Below are 16935 nucleotides of genomic sequence, written 5' to 3' on the forward strand. Positions count from 1 at the left end.
TGCCAGTGGCCGAGCTTCTATCACCTTGTCTATCGTTGTTACTGCATATCCTGCATAGCGAATCCCTTCTTTCACATAACTACTGCCGTCAGTGTAATATTGAACATCGGGGTTCTGGATGGGAAAATCACGAAGATCTGGTCTACTTGAAAATACTTCATCCATTACTTCCAAACAATCATGTTGACTTTCAGTAGGTTGTGGCAAAAGGGTAGCTGGATTTAAGGTATTTACAGTCTCTAAATGCACTCTTGGGTTTTCACACAACATTGCTTGATACTTGTTCATACGGCTGTTACTAAACCAATGATTTCCTTTGTAATCCAACAACGTCTGTACTGCATGTGGGACTCGTACATAAAGTTCTTGACCCAGAGTGAGTTTATCGGCTTCAGCTACTAGCAGGGCGGCTGCAGCTACGGCTCTTAGACAAGGTGGAAGTCCGCTGGCCACTGCATCCAGTTGTTTAGACATGTAGGCAACAGGTCTTTGCCATGATCCCAAGTACTGTGTCAATACTCCCACAGCCATTCTTCTTTGCTCATGTACATACAGGTAGAATGGTCGTGTGTGATCAGGTAGACCTAATGCTGGGGCACTCATCAAAGCCTTCTTCACATCTTCAAATGCCGTTTGCTGTTCTTGAGTCCATAAGAAGGGGTCGTGCTCTGTACCTGTGATAGCTGCATACAGAGGTTTTGCCAGTATCGCGTAGCTGGGAATCCATATCCTACAGAAGCCTGCTGCCCCCAAGAATTCTCGCACTTGTCTTCTATTCTTGGGTATCGGTATTTGGCACACAGCTTCTTTTCTCTCTGGCCCCATAATTCTTTGGCCTTCAGAGATATGGAATCCCAGATATTTGACAGTTGGCAAACACAACTGAGCCTTCTTTCTAGACACCTTGTATCCTGCCTTCCAGAGAATGTGTAGTAGATCGTGTGTTGCTTGCTGACATATTTCCTTTGTAACTGCTGCTATCAACAAGTCATCTACATATTGTAACAATACACACTCTCCTGGGATGGACTCGAAATCCAGTAGATCTTGACTTAGAGCTGAACCAAATAGGGTAGGTGAATTTTTAAACCCTTGGGGCAGTCTTGTCCAGGTCATTTGGCGTTTTGAGCCCGTCACAGCGTTTTCCCATTGGAAAGCGAAGATACATTGGCTTTCTGCGGCAATTCGGAGGCAAAAGAAGGCATCTTTGAGGTCTAAGACTGTAAAGTAAGTAGCCCCGCCCGGAATTAAAGCAAGCAGGTTATATGGATTGGGCACAACTGGATGTATACTAACAACCGCATCATTGACTGCTCTCAAGTCCTGCACAGGTCGATACTCATCTGTACCGGGCTTTTGAACAGGCAGCAATGGGGTGTTCCAGGGGGAAGTACAGAATTTTAGGATACCATACCGTATGAACTTATCCAGATAAGATTGGATGTTCTTCTTAGCCTTCTGCGGGATGTGATATTGTCTTAGGCTCACTGGATAAACCCCAAGTTTTAGTTCAATTCTAATAGGTGGAATATTGCGGGCCAGTCCTGGTGGGTTGTTCTCTGCCCAAACTACTGGTATGTTGAATAGGGATTCATCACTCCTAGGGTTTCGGCTAGTCAACGCTGTATAAAGTCGCCACTCTTCTTCCTTTGGTACGGATAATGTCATAATACCTGAAGGTCCATTAAACTTTAAGGATGTTGTTCCATTTGGTAGGAACGTAATCTGCGCTTGTAATTTGGATAGCATATCACGTACCAGCAATTGGACTGGACATTCAGGCATATAAAGGAATTGATGTTTTACTACGTGGCCTCCCAATGTACAGAGTCGACTTTTAAGAACCGGTTTTGCAGCACTTCTCCCAGTTGCTCCTATTACAGTAATAGTTCTTCCAGATGGAGGAGCAACTAGGTCAGTCACCACCGAATGTTCAGCACCAGTGTCGATCATGAACGCACTCCTTTTTCCCCCTATTGATACATCGACCATAGGCTCCGCTCGACCAAGGGGGATGGAGCCCGGTCGGTATCAATAGTCCTCCATGACCGTGTCAGCCAATCCTACAAAGTCCCTACCTTCTCTATCGCGGGACCTTTGCGCTGCTGGATAGTACCTATCTTCCCTTACACTTCCTCTGTTCCCATTACTTCCTCTATTACCATTACTCCCTCCGGGGCCTCCTCTACCTCTCGCTCGGCCTCTAAAGTTTCCGTAGCCTGCCCTGGGTAGGTCTCTCTCGTACTGCTCTCTTTGCGGATACTCGTTTCTCCAATGCCCTTCTTCCTTGCAATACGCACACTGATCCCTATTCCATCTACTATCGCCTCTATCTGGACCCCGTCTATCTACGCCTGCGATCGCTACCGCTAGCATATCAGCCTTTTTACGCATCTTGCACTCTTCCTCTTTATTTGTCTCTCTTTCCCTGTTCATGTATACTTTATTTGCTACCTCCATTAGTTGGGTAATAGACATTCCTGCAAACCCTTCTAACTTCTGTAGCTTGCGCTTAATATCTCCGTAAGCTTGGCTGACAAAGGCGGAGTTTACCATTCGGGAATTATCAGCGTCTTCCGGATTAAAGGGGGTATACAAGCGGTATGCCTCCAATAATCGGTCATAAAAGACACTGGGCGCTTCATCACTTTTCTGAATCACGTCAACTGTCTTCGACATATTAATAGCTTTCTTCCCTCCGGCTTTCATGCCAGCAATTATAGCGTCTCTATAGGCTTTGAGTTGAACCATATCAGCGCCATTAACATTCCAATCGGGATCGGTGTTAGGGTAATGTGTTGCAGCCCATGCTGCCGGATTGGCTTGATTTAAAGCACGGGCTCTATCCTCTAGCGCTTTAATGGCCGCTTGGTTAATCCTTGTCCTTTCCTCATTATTAAACAATGTCATTAATAACTGCTGGCAATCAGCCCATGTCGGATTATGTGTCTGAACTATCGAGGTGAACAGATCGGTCATAGCTTGTTGTTTCTCAGTGTACGAGGAGTTGTGGGTCTTCCAATTCAAGAGATCGGTAGTCGTGAACGGGCCATATACGAAGACTGGGTCAGCATGTGCCATTTGACCTGCGGCATCGAGATAGGCTGACCCAGGATTCAGACGAAGAGGCATCTGATAATGTTTTAGTTGTTGGGTACCGGTCAGTTGTCTGGTTAGTATAGGGCTACGTGAAGGGGCGTCAGTTATGGGTTCCAGTCGGGGGGAAATAAGGCATGAGGATGTGGGAACTTTATTTTGGGAAAAGCTAGTAAATAGAATACTCCCAGCCGAGCTAGAAGAAGCTTGACCGGAAGTTTGAAGTGGCGCCAAATCAGGATATTCAGATCTAACGGGGGTTGGTTCTGGTTCCGGAAGGAGAGGTTTAGTACGAGGGGCGGTGGATTCTGTACTGGAGGAGGAAGCGGAAGTGGATGAAGGCAATGAGGGGAGGGGTATAGAACTTCCTGCACTCGCGTCACCTCTTCCTGTAGGGAAGTAAGGGGGCGGCAAAGGGATCTCGGACTCAGGGGGCGTGTCCAAAATGGTCCTAACTACAGTCCTAGTGGACAAACAAGTCCTGGCCACCATGGGGCGACATTGCTCCTCGTGGCATATCTGAATCCATTTTGGCGAGTCGTTTACGGCCTGTCTCCAACAATCAATATATGGAAACTGTCCGTAAAGTTCAGGCCTACCTGACACAGCCACGTGTACACGCTGTATCAGGGTTGGATCCAAACTACCACGTGGCGGCCATGCCGCGACCAAAATAGGCCACTCCCTAGTACACAAAGTGACCAAACGTACAGGAGACATTTTAACCCCAAAATCACATGTTTTAAATCCCTTTTTAAAATGCTTTACCATACAACCTAAGGGATCCAAAATCGTTGACTCCGACGAGCCCATACTTATCAATGGAACGTCGTAGACAACGAATACTATGCACGCGTTCTATTCAACAGTCACACCCGTTTCCTCTGGCAACAGCACCACGTGGTACGGTTACCAAGTGAAACGTACACAATAACACAATAAACACTCAGGGAATTCCGGTACACACACAGCTGTTACACCAGTCACTAAATAATCAATATTATGCCCTTTGGCGAAACTATACAGTCACCCACGCTATAATTCTCTATATATGAATTACCCGTCTATAACACACCCCAGTAACATCGTCTTTTACAAATAGCGGTTACAGTACGGTTAGCATAGGTCAAAGCACAATTTAAGGTCACAATACAATTATTAGTGGTTATGGTGTTAAACATGCAATAGACGACAATGATTAGTACTTATATACAGTGTCAGTAAATATACAAGGTTATGGTACCGTGCACTATGATACAGCAACACACTATTAACACTCTCGCTAGACGGCTGAGCTCGCGCTATCTAACAAGATATACACTTTACTAACAATCTTTAACACATATACAATCCCAACTAAACTATTGGCCAGTACCTTGAATGGACTACCTAAAACTATGTACACCCGTTTTGGTTAGCCACACTGCCCAAGCACCACATATAGCGAACTAGAGGGCGGAATTTACAACAGAACCCTCTTAGTCTATTTACTCTATCAAAAATCTAGTGGGTTCCAAATTTACACGCCTTCCCACTTAGCCAAGATAGGTTGAGATCTAGCGAACCGAATTTACACAGGCGCCGCTTAGTCTCCCGGTCCCTCCGACCTAGCGAACAAAATATACACCCTAGAACGCTAGTCTAGCCAAGACACCGGTGTCCGGCTAGGGCTATTTACACAGGACCCCGCCTGACTCCAAACCAAATCAAACGGTCTTACTAAAGAGCGTTCGATTGAGCGGTGCGCCTTCGCTCCTTCCCTCCGACAGAGGGGGCAGATTCCATACACAGATTTAAACCCCTTTTGGGCCTACCGCACAATCGGTATACCCCTAGTGGGTCTGCCGTCTAAAACAGCAGTTGTCTTACCTCCTCGTTCCTGAACCTGAGTTCACACTCATCGACGGGGACACCCCAGCACTTCTTACGTAGAGGCCGATGATCTCCTGGACAACAGACCAGTGGCGCCGAGACGAAGGGAGGTCCACGCAGAAGTTCAGGGGTGCAGCCGTAGAGAACGTGGGCAAAGATAGACCGTCTCACGCCTCTGCCTCTCAGCTACCGTTGAACGATGAGCTTCCCGGCCAATGCACCAAATGATACCGGAGAAACTGACGGAAGCCAAGCACAGAGAGATGGACACAGGTTTCTTCAGGAAGGAAGAGATTCTTTATTGGATCACCGATCGGGACTCAGAGGGACTAATGTCACCAAAATACAGCAAGTTCTGAGCCCCGGACAATAGTGCAGGTTCCTTATATAGGCACATAACTCCTCCCATATTAAGCTCCACCCGCACATTCTCTTGACCAATCAATACAAATAAGAATTAACTTCCTGCTTGAATGCATGGCCTGTCCAGCACAATGGAGGAGGGGAATACTATATCCTGTATTCTTGCACATGCTCCGTACACTACTGATCGTATCTTGCCTCGTGCAACCAACTGATCGATACGTCAGCATATGCACGTACACATGCCACGTGGTAATCTCGGCCTACTAAATTTATTTTTACCGAGATTCCACCACAATATGTGCCTGCATCTTTGCAGTGGGACTTAAACAGAGCCACGTCGCTCTTCCCACACTATATGTAAAATGTTGCAGGTCAAACTTCAAAGCTGCATTCTAACAAACAGTGTACACTATAGTGTTTCTTATCTGATTTATAGAACATTTTAAACATACAAACAAGAAGGGTGTAATAACAATAAGTCTCCTCAAAATAGGAGATTACACCACCTTAATAGATAAACCAGAAGAAAATCCAGATATGTAGAAAGGAAAATCAACATAGAGTAATATAGTTAAAAAAGTGTCAGCCTGCTGTCTACAGATTACACTCACGAGAGGTAAGATGAATTCAAGCCCATCATGTAAAATCCAACAGGAAAGCGGTGTCCAATGCTAAGGAAACGTGTATCTGTGTAACTTGCAATGGAAACAAAAGGCAAAAGATAGTGCAGAGAAAATACAAAACACAGTTTATTTAGATTGCACTTACAGAAAAGTAGTAAAAATTCAGCATATAGCAGATCTATGTGAAGTAAAGCTGGTCAGAAACGATTGGAGTCCCGGGACAAACAAGCCCAAAAAGTCCCTTGAAGTTAATCTCAGAATTGGACACAGCTTTCCATGATTTTACATGATGGGCTTGAATTCATCTTACCTCTCGTGAGTGTAATCTGTAGACAGCAGGCTGACACTTTTTTTTAAAGGGACTCTATAGTCACCATATAAAAGCAAGAAAGACAGGTCCCCCAGCCTTCCTTCTTGCTTTTATATGAACTTTCATTCATTAAAAAAAAAAAAATCGGTGGTTTTATATTAAAAACTTACCTCCGTTCCAGCGCAGAGCTCCCCGCTAGGCCGCGCCCCCTTTTTCGTCAAAATGACGAAATCGCGGGGCCCAATGGGACGGCTTCGCGCTGGACCAATCGCGTTCTTTATAGAGCGGCATTGAATGCCGCCCTATGAAGAACCTGAGCGCTTTACCGCGCATGTGCGCGGAATGCGCGTTCGCGAGCTGAGCTGTCTGACTGACAGCTCAGCTCGCTTTCTAAAATTATCAATAATAAGTTAGGGCCCCCACCCGCCCTGTGCGGCGGGTGGGGGCCCTAAAATTATCAATGAGGGGGGGGACCTACTGTCCCTCCCCCCGGCCCCCACCCCTGTGCGGCGGGTGGGGGCCCTAAAATTATCAATGAGGGGGGGACCTACTGTCCCCCCCCGGCCCCCACCCCTGTGCGGCGGGTGGGGGCCCTAAAATTATCAATGAGGGGGGGGACCTACTGCCCCCCCGGCCCCCACCCCTGAGCGGCGGGTGGGGGCCCTAAAATGATCAGTAAGGGGGGGGGACCTACTGTCCCCCCCCGGCCCCAATCCCCTGTACGGCGGGTGGGGGCCCTAAAATGATCAATAAGGGGGGGGACCTACTGTCCCCCCCCCCGGCCCCCACCCCTGAGCGGCGGGTGGGGGCCCTAAAATGATCAATAAGGGGGGGGACCTACTGTCCCCCCCCCCGGCCCCCACCCCTGAGCGGCGGGTGGGGGCCCTAAAATTATCAATAAGGGGGGGGACCTATTGTCCCCCCCCGCCCCCACCCCTGAGCGGTGGGTGGGGGCCCTAAATACAAAGGGGGGGGGGACCCTAGTTAACCCTCCCCCCCCCAAAAAAAAATATCTCCCTACCTACCCCCCACACCCTAAAAATAATGAGGGGGGACCATTAACTAAAAACCTGTAAAAAAATGAGATAAAATCAACTTACCATTCGATGTTTTCTTTCTTCTAAAATCTTCTTTCTTCAGCCCCAAAAAAGGCCAAATAAAAATCCATAATAACCGACGCAATTAAAAAAAAAAAAAAAAAAAAAAACGAGCGCAAAAAAAAATAATCCATCTTCACCCATGGAGGGCTCCGCGCAGACTGAGCTCCGCAGGGCGGGGGAAGGCTTATAAAGCCTTGCCCCGCCCTGCAATTAGGCTTAGAACACTCTGATTGGTGGGTTTAAGCCAATCAGAGTGCTCTTTGTCATTTTACAAGCGTGGGAAAGTTCTTTGGAATTTTCCCACGCTTGTAAAATGACACAGAGCACTGTGATTGGATGGATTTCAAGCCATCCAATCACAGTGCTCTTTGTCATTTTACAAGCGTGGGAAAGTTCTTTGGAATTTTCCCACGCTTGTAAAATGACACAGAGCAATGTGATTGGATGGCTTGAAATCCATCCAATCACAGTGCTCTGTGTCATTTTACAAGCGTGGGAAAATTCCAAAGAACTTTCCCACGCTTGTAAAATGACAAAGAGCACTGTGATTGGATGGATTTCAAGCCATCCAATCACATTGCTCTGTGTCATTTTACAAGCGTGTGAAAATTCCAAAGAACTTTCCCACGCTTGTAAAATGACAAAGAGCACTCTGATTGGCTTAAACCCACCAATCAGAGTGTTCTTAGCCTAATTGCAGGGCGGGGCAAGGCTTTATAAGCCTTCCCCCGCCCTGCGGAGCTCAGTCTGCGCGGAGCCCTCCATGGGTGAAGATGGATTATTTTTTTTGCGCTCGGGTTTTTTTTTTTTTTTTTTTTATTGCGTCGGTTATTATGGATTTTTATTTGGCCTTTTTTGGGGCTGAAGAAAGAAGATTTTAGAAGAAAGAAAACATCGAATGGTAAGTTGTTTTTATCTTATTTTTTTTTTCTTTACAGGTTTTTAGTTAAAGGGTCCCCCCTCATTATTTTTAGGGTGAGGGGGGTAGGTAGGGAGATAAGTTTTTTTTTTTTTTGGGGGGGGGGGGGGGGAGAGGGTTAACTAGGGTCCCCACCCCCTTTGTATTTAGGGCCCCCACCCACCGCTCAGGGGTGGGGGCCGGGGGGGGACAATAGGTCCCCCCCTATTGATAATTTTAGGGCCCCCACCCACCGCTCAGGGGTGGGGGCCGGGGGGGGGCAGTAGGTCCCCCCCCTTATTGTGAATTTTAGGGCCCCCACCCGCCGCACAGGGGTGGGGGCCGGGGGGGGACAGTAGGTCCCCCCCCTATTGTGAATTATAGGGCCCCCACCCACCGCTCAGGGGTGGGGGCCGGGGGGGGCAGTAGGTCCCCCCCCTTATTGTGAATTTTAGGGCCCCCACCCGCCGCACAGGGGTGGGGGCCGGGGGGGACAGTAGGTCCCCCCCCTATTGTGAATTTTAGGGCCCCCACCCACCGCTCAGGGGTGGGGGCCGGGGGGGGGCAGTAGGTCCCCCCCCTTATTGTGAATTTTAGGGCCCCCACCCACCGCTCAGGGGTGGGGGCCGGGGGGGGGGGGCAGTAGGCCCCCCCCCCTTATTGTGAATTTTAGGGCCCCCACCCGCCGCATAGGGGTGGGGGCCGGGGGGGGACAGTAGGTCCCCCCCCTATTGTGAATTTTAGGGCCCCCACCCACCGCTCAGGGGTGGGGGCCGGGGGGGGGCAGTAGGTCCCCCCCCTTATTGTGAATTTTAGGGCCCCCACCCGCCGCACAGGGGTGGGGGCCGGGGGGGACAGTAGGTCCCCCCCTATTGTGAATTTTAGGGCCCCCACCCACCGCTCAGGGGTGGGGGCCGGGGGGGGGGCAGTAGGCCCCCCCCCCCTTATTGTGAATTTTAGGGCCCCCACCCGCCGCACAGGGGTGGGGGCCGGGGGGGGGCAGTATGTCCCCCCCTTATTTTTTATTTTAAGGCCCCCACCCACCGCACAGGGGTGGGGGCCAGGGGGGGACAATAGGTCCCCCCTTATTGATAATTTTAGTGCCCCCACCCGCCGCACAGGGGTGGGGGCCGGGGGGGGCAGTATGTGCCACCCTTATTTTTAGGGCCCCCACTCACCGCTCAGGGGTGGGGGGGAGGAGAGTAGGTCCGTCCCGTCCCCCCCCCCCCTTCAACCACTATTGTGGCCGGACAGCATCCCTGTGGGTTCGGGCTTCAGCTGTCAGCTGAAGCCACGCCCACAGCAGTGCTGACAGGCTGTCAGCACACAAAGCGCGTTCACAGTGCTTTGTGTGCTGATAGCCCGTCTGATGCATTCACCCAGAATGCATCGGACGAGAGGCCTTTTTAGGGCCTCTGAACTCGGAAGTCCCTCTGGTGGCCGTCTGATTGACTGCAACAAGAGGTGTTCCAAGCTTCCAATGTAAACACTGCATTTTCTCAGAAAATACAGTGCTTACAAGAAAAAGGCTCCGGGTAGCTGTAGCACTCACCTAAACAACCTCATTAAGCTGAAGTTGTTCAGGTGACTATAGTGTCCCTTTAACTATATTACCCTCTGTGGATCTTGTTTCCTTTCTAGATATCTGGATTTTCTTCTGGTTTATCTATTAAAGGGACACTATAGTCACCTGAACAACTTTAGCTTAATGAAGCAGTTTTGGTGTATAGAACATGCCCCTGCAGCCTCACTGCTCAATCCTCTGCCATTTAGGAGTTAAATCCCTTTGTTTATGAACCCTAGTCACACCTCCCTGCATGTGACCTGCACAGCCTTCCATAAACACTTCCTGTAAGGAGAGCCCTATTTAGGCTTTCTTTATTGCAAGTTCTGTTTAATTAAGATTTTCTAATCCCCTGCTATGTTAATAGCTTGCTATACCCTGCAAGAGCCTCCTGTATGTGATTAAAGTTCAATTTAGAGATTGAGATAACATTATTTAAGGTAAATTACATCGGTTTGAAAGTGAAACCATTTTTTTTTTTCATGCAGGCTCTGTCAATCATAGCCAGGGGAGGTGTGGCTAGGGCTGCATAAACAGAAACAAAGGGATTTAACTCCTAAATGACAGTGAATTGAGCAGTGAAATTGCAGGGGAATGATCTATACACTAAAACTGCTTTATTTAGCTAAAGTAATTTAGGTGACTATAGTGTTCCTTTAAGGTGGTATAATCTCCTATTTTGAGGAGACTTTTTGTTATAACACCCTACTTGTTTGTATGTTTAAAATCTAGTTTGGTGTTTGGAGGGCACACCTGTTGAGTGGGTGTTGGTACTTTTTTGTTATACTTTATAATAGAAGATTTACCATATAATAATCTAACAATTGTATCCCCCTCTGTATTTCTTAAAGGATGCAGAATATAAAAATGGAAACATTTTAGAAATCTCTGAAAAGCAATAAAAACCCTAATTAAACATTTATTTGAAACATGGGCTGCATAAGTAGCAGACATATAGATGAACATTTTAATTTTTCATTGAAAAGAATTTGGTAGGAAAAAGTAATCAGCTCTATTTTATTAGACAACTAGACAAACATGTTTGTAGAGTCATGTAAATCTAGACACAATCATATATATTGGACTTAGAAAGTGCACTGTGACTCCATCTTCATAGCTTGATATTAAATAAAATGAAAACAACATATTCCTCATGCACTTTTATTTAGTACTAGATCATTTATCATTATTAACTGGCATAGAGAACAAGGTCAGATGAGTAATGGTACATCGACAAAACCAAACTTGCATCTGAAACACTCAAAATAAATTTACGAAGCCCCTATTTTTAATGGTGGGATCGCATTAATTTAAATATAAAAAAGGTAATTCTCTGTTTTGAAAAAAAATACGTTCTTTTTATAGTTCTGAATAATTTAGTCCATTTGTACTTTAATATTTACACATATTAAATGGTTGATTGGTAATATATTAGCAATTTCATATGTATCATTAAATAAAAGAATCTTCAGTATTGAGGGAACAAAAACCACATACAAATTACATCACTGCAAACATTGCATGACTGAAGTGTTCAAGTCTGCAGTTTACATAGTTTTTTTTTTTAAAATCCAGATCCCGCATTCAAAATTCAAAATAATTGCTCATTAAATACATAAGGGATTAAAAAAAAAACCCAACAACTTATATTTCCATGAAAAAAATACAATATGTAATTATAGCATACAGGTCAGACAGCAAACAACGATACATACTTTTCCTCTATTTTTCACTGTGGATTATACACATCTTTTACCATTATTTAACCAGTATCTGAAACTTTTATATCATGCTTCAGTAAAAAATCTCTGTCAATATGTGTGTGTATATATATATATATATATATACAATATGTGTATATATATATATATATATATATATATATATTGTAGAGAGAGACAGACAAAACATGCGCATAAAAAAGCCCCCAAAACATCTCAAACAGTTCACATGTATGTGTGTTCATTTTGTTGTTAGATACAAGTCAATCTTCCATGAAAAGATACAAATTAGAGACCAACCATTCAGAAAGATGTGAAGCCTCGGACGTTCAGGGATCCTTTTGGATGTTGTTTGGCATCTGTAACAAGTGAACTTTTAAATGCTTATTGGGAAGTCTTAAGAAAATATCTGTTTCACTTGCATAAAAAGGTCTAAAGAATGGTGTGACAAAAATGGAAGAGTCTTTTGAAAGGCTTTTGTGAATGGCAGTATGTGAAGTATAAGATATTACATTCTATTATAATATGACGCGACACAAGCATATGTACTGCAATACAAAAGAGTATTTCAAGTTTTGTTTTAATAAAATGCTAGAGATTTCATTGTATTTCTATTCACACATCATTCTACTTCTCTATGACATATGGTGTCAGTACAGGGTACAAGGGGAGGCCACTTGAAGGTGTGCCCAATGATAAGCAACTGGTCAGAGTAGGCGCCTGCCTAACCACATGGTAAGTGGCTTCTCTGACAAAATATCTCAAAATAGGTTTTCAGTTGAGGGAAGATGGGGACTCCATGCAGCATGGGAGGCATGGAGCTCTGTACTTACTGTGCTCTTCCTCTACTGCTCCTTTGCAGTGAGCCAGCAGCCAGGATAGGATGTGATCCCAGCAATGGTATCACTACAGGACATGCGAGGGAGCTGTGCAGGGAGGGCACAGTGACCCTTGCGAAAAACCACTGTCTACCAGTGAGTGGATCGACTCCAGCTCTCACAGGGCAAGGTAAGGAGACTGGGTGGACCTCTTATTATTAGATATGTGTATATGTGTGTGTGTGTGTGTGTGTGTGTGTGTGTGTGTGTGTGTGTGCGCATAAATGTGATTTTGTATGTCAGTATGTGTGTCATTGATTGTGTGCATCCATGCTTATGCTTGTGATTGTAGTTATGCCTGTGGTTGTGTGTGTATGTTGTGATTATGCATGTGATTGTGTGTATGTCCGTGATTATATTTGTATATGTATATAAAATATGTATATATGTTTGGTGGATAGGGCCTTAGTTTGGTATCCTTAAATATGGTGATCCTACATAAGGATTACAAATAAGAGAGTTATCTACTAAATAACTGAAAGATAAAAAATTAAGAAGTGATTCTTAATTGTGGCTTTTCAGCTATTTAGCAGATAATGCCCTAAAGTAGTTCCCTTATTAGATTTCCTTATTCAAGAATACCAAACTAGAGCACTGTTTAGCAGATAGCTCCCTTATTTAGTGTCCTTAAATATGGCAATCCCACAAGAAGACCGCATTTAAGGAAGTTATCTGCTAAACCGTTGAAAGATCAAAATTAAGAGGCATCATTAGCCAGCCCAGATCATGAATTCTTGGTGGCCAATGTGAATTATGTGCGATTGTGTTGTTTGATACCAGCATTTGTAGCATGCTGGCATTAGACAGCCAGTGACAGAAAGTTAACCAACTCTCTAGTGGGAATTATTAGTGCCCTCCCGCCCCCCATTCCCCCCCCCCCCCAGTTTCGTATCGTGCCCCCCAAACATATTGTTCCTAGAGTTGCCACTGTCGATTACACTTTATTTTTAATTTTTTGTAATTGTTGATGCGCAGACAGATATTTTAAGGTTTTATTTGACTTTGTTTTAATGATACTCATCTATAGCACAGCTGGCAATAAAATGCCAATTAAAATTCCACCTTCGATCCAAAACGTTTATCATTGTTTGAGAGGTTTGCAACCAAATTGCATCAGATGAATCCGATCTCCCTACAATTTAAAAGAAAAGAAAAACAGAACATCTTTGTTGTATGTATTGATCTAGCACTTCTCTTTTCTCTACTAAAGATTTAAATTCAGTGTCCCCAACACAATATATACTATAAAACATGAATACACTGATGTGGGTCCACGGATTTATTTATATTTTATCTGGGCTTAATTTTTGTGTTTGTTTATTCACTCTCTGGTGCGATTTATTTGGAGAAGACACATAAGTAGTTGCATATATTAATTATCCTCAATTTCAAATATTTTGCCCTCTTTAGGTGGGTTCAGTGCACTCCTAGAGCAACATGATTTAAAAAAAATAAAAAAATAAAAAAGGACAAACTGGAGTTCCTTTTGGATAAGAGTAAAACATTATTTATCAAGTATGTTTACTAGCTTTTGGTGCTACACTACCATGATCCTGGTTAAATACTTTGCTATTATGTACAGACAGCTTAAAGTGTCTGGTTGAGAGTCATTGTAATCCAAATTCATAACAGCCAGAGTGACAGTAGGACAACTAAATTACATACCCTCAAATAACCATTAGATATAATCAGAGGCGGCTCTATTATTAATCCAGTAAGACCACATAAGGCCTCTTGCTGGAGTCTAGCCACATGTCTCTCTTAGAACACTGCTGTCACTGTGAGCACATCAGCTAGGTCCCCTTATTAAAATTTTGCCTAAGGCCTCACGTCTTCTGAGTATAATATATTTATTTGTGTTAAAGGGACACTATAAGCACCAAGACCACTTCGTCTCATTGAGAAACTGCAATAATTACCTTGCAGGGTTAACTCCAAATCATGTTGCTGTATACCAGACAGCCACTAGAGACGCTTCCGGGTCTTTAGCGCACTTTTTGATCAAGCTTTGCATGAAGACATCCAGCATTAGCTAAAACCCAATAGGAAAGCATTGATTAAATATTTCCTATGTGGATGTTCAAATGCGACTGCGGCACTCTACTCCATTTAAGCATTGACTCTACAAGACCTTTGAACGTGTCCTGTTGTATCTGACCACCAAGACATTAGCAGCAGATCCTTTAAGTACTGAAAGTAGCAAGGTAAGTCCTCCATGGATCCGATTTGTTGTTACAGCACATCCCACAGATTCTCAATTTGGAGGCCACTGCAACACCTTAAACTATTTGTCATATTCCTCAAACCATTACTGAATGATTTTGAAAGGGTGCATTATGCTGAAAGTGGCTACTGCCATCAAGGAATACCATTGCCATGAAGGTGTACATGGTATATAACAATCTCTAGGTAGGTGGCACATGTGAAAGTAACATCTATATGAATGACAGGATCCAAGGTTTTCCAGCAGAACATATCCCAACATTCCGCCAGCCTATCTTCTTCCAATAGTACATCCTGTTACAATCTCTTCCTCAGGTAAACTACACACACACACCTGGCCATCCACCTGATCTAGAAGAAATCATGATTCATCAGATCAGGCAACCTTCTTACATTGCTCCATGGTTGAGACTGGTGCTTACGTCCCCATTGGTGGCACTTTTAGCAGTGGACTGGGCTCATCATTGGCAATCTGACCGGTCTGCAGCTAGGTAGCAAACACCTTTCTATGATGTTCAGCATTAAATTTTCAACAATTTGAGCTACAGCAGCTCTTCTGTGTGATCTGACCAGAAGGGCTAGTCTTCACTCCCTACATGCATCAATGAGCCTTGGACAAACATTGCCCAGATGCCGGCGCATCGGTTATCCTTCCTTGCACCACTTTTGGTAGGTACTAACCAATGTATAACGGAAACACTCCACAAGACTTCCTGTTTTGGAGATGCTCTGACCCTGTTGGCCCTTGTCAAAGTTATTCAGATCTTTTAACTTCCAGTTTTTCCTGCTTCCAACACATGGTATTCAAGAACTGACAGTCCCCATTTGCTCATAGATAGGGGAAAATCTGCTAAATATAAGTACAATGAAAAAACATAGCGTTTAACTGTGTGGGGATTGGCACTGTTTTATAGTTACAATTGGTCACTCACAGATTTGCAGAATTTTAAAAGCCTTGAGTGATATCTTTCAGTGTCCAGTATGTTGTCCCTCCTCACAGGTTCCTCACAGAGCAGAATGTATGTATATATCAGTATAAAATAAACGGCTTGTCACCATGCACGTCCTACGCGTTTCGTCCTGGATATGGACTTCCTCAGGGACTTAGTGCAGTAAAGTGCAGAAGTAAAAATAGCAGCAAGTCCCCATTTGCTGCCCAATATATCCCACCCCTTGACAGCTGCCATTGTATAGACCTAATTAATGCTATTCACTTCACCTATCAGTGGTTTTAATGTTGTGGTTCATCAGTGTATTTTGGAATGGAAATAATTAAAATATAAGTCTACCCATGATTGCATAGTGTTCATTCATTATCCAGTAGATCATGCCATTATTTGAAACAAATGCCATTTGCTTTGGGCACAGACACTCTAGAGCAATAGGACACAGTCGAATCCGTAGACCTTTGCCCATGGTTGTGCACACGCTTATGAATAGCATAAGTCCTCTAAGATAGAATCCGTTTATTTCAAGAACATAGTGGACTTATTTTTAATAAAACAGTAAGTTATTTATAGTTAGTATTTGCGGTAAAAAAAAAAAAGTACTATTGTTATTGCAAAATGTGAAAATAACAAACATGTCTAAGGATGACCTGTGCAATAAACAAAAAATAAATACATTTTAAAAACTCAGTAGTGATTAGATTTTAATTTAGAAGCCCCTCCCTTTTGGTTGGTGAATTATCATTCTGTATTAGTACTATATCATATCATAATTGTCGTTATTAATCTTTTGCTCCTAAAATGACATGAGTGATTGATAGTAAAAATATATAAAATAATAATAATTTCATAAAGACCTCACAGCCATATGTTCCAGGCTCTAGTGAGTTTTTAATATAAGTAAATCAAATTTCGTAAATCGCTTTTTGGGAGCGTAATTCGAAAAGATCTGTTTGATGGGTTTTTTTTCTTGCCCCAATGTCCATGATAGGAATAACTGAATTATTTAAGAGACATTAAAAGGGTTTTTCACTAATCTGTGAAGCTTCACTATAGAAGACATCTGTGCTGTCCTGCAAGCAGTCGCAATATGCAGGGTGGACATGGTCATTGGTTCATACAGCACATCTCACATTTTAGCAGCTGACTTATTGTTCTTAACTTGTTATTAAGTTCACCTTCATCTAAAATTTTTTAAGTTCCACACTGGGACATGGGCCTTTCTTCGTAAGAGTAAAAATAATTAATTATTTATCAAGTATACTTACTAGCTTTTGGTGCTACACTACCATGATGTACAGACAGCTTAAAATGTTTGGTTGAGAGTCATGGTAATC

This window comes from Pelobates fuscus, chromosome 10, assembly GCF_036172605.1.
Source record: "Pelobates fuscus isolate aPelFus1 chromosome 10, aPelFus1.pri, whole genome shotgun sequence".
Classification (NCBI taxonomy): Eukaryota; Metazoa; Chordata; class Amphibia; order Anura; family Pelobatidae; genus Pelobates; species Pelobates fuscus.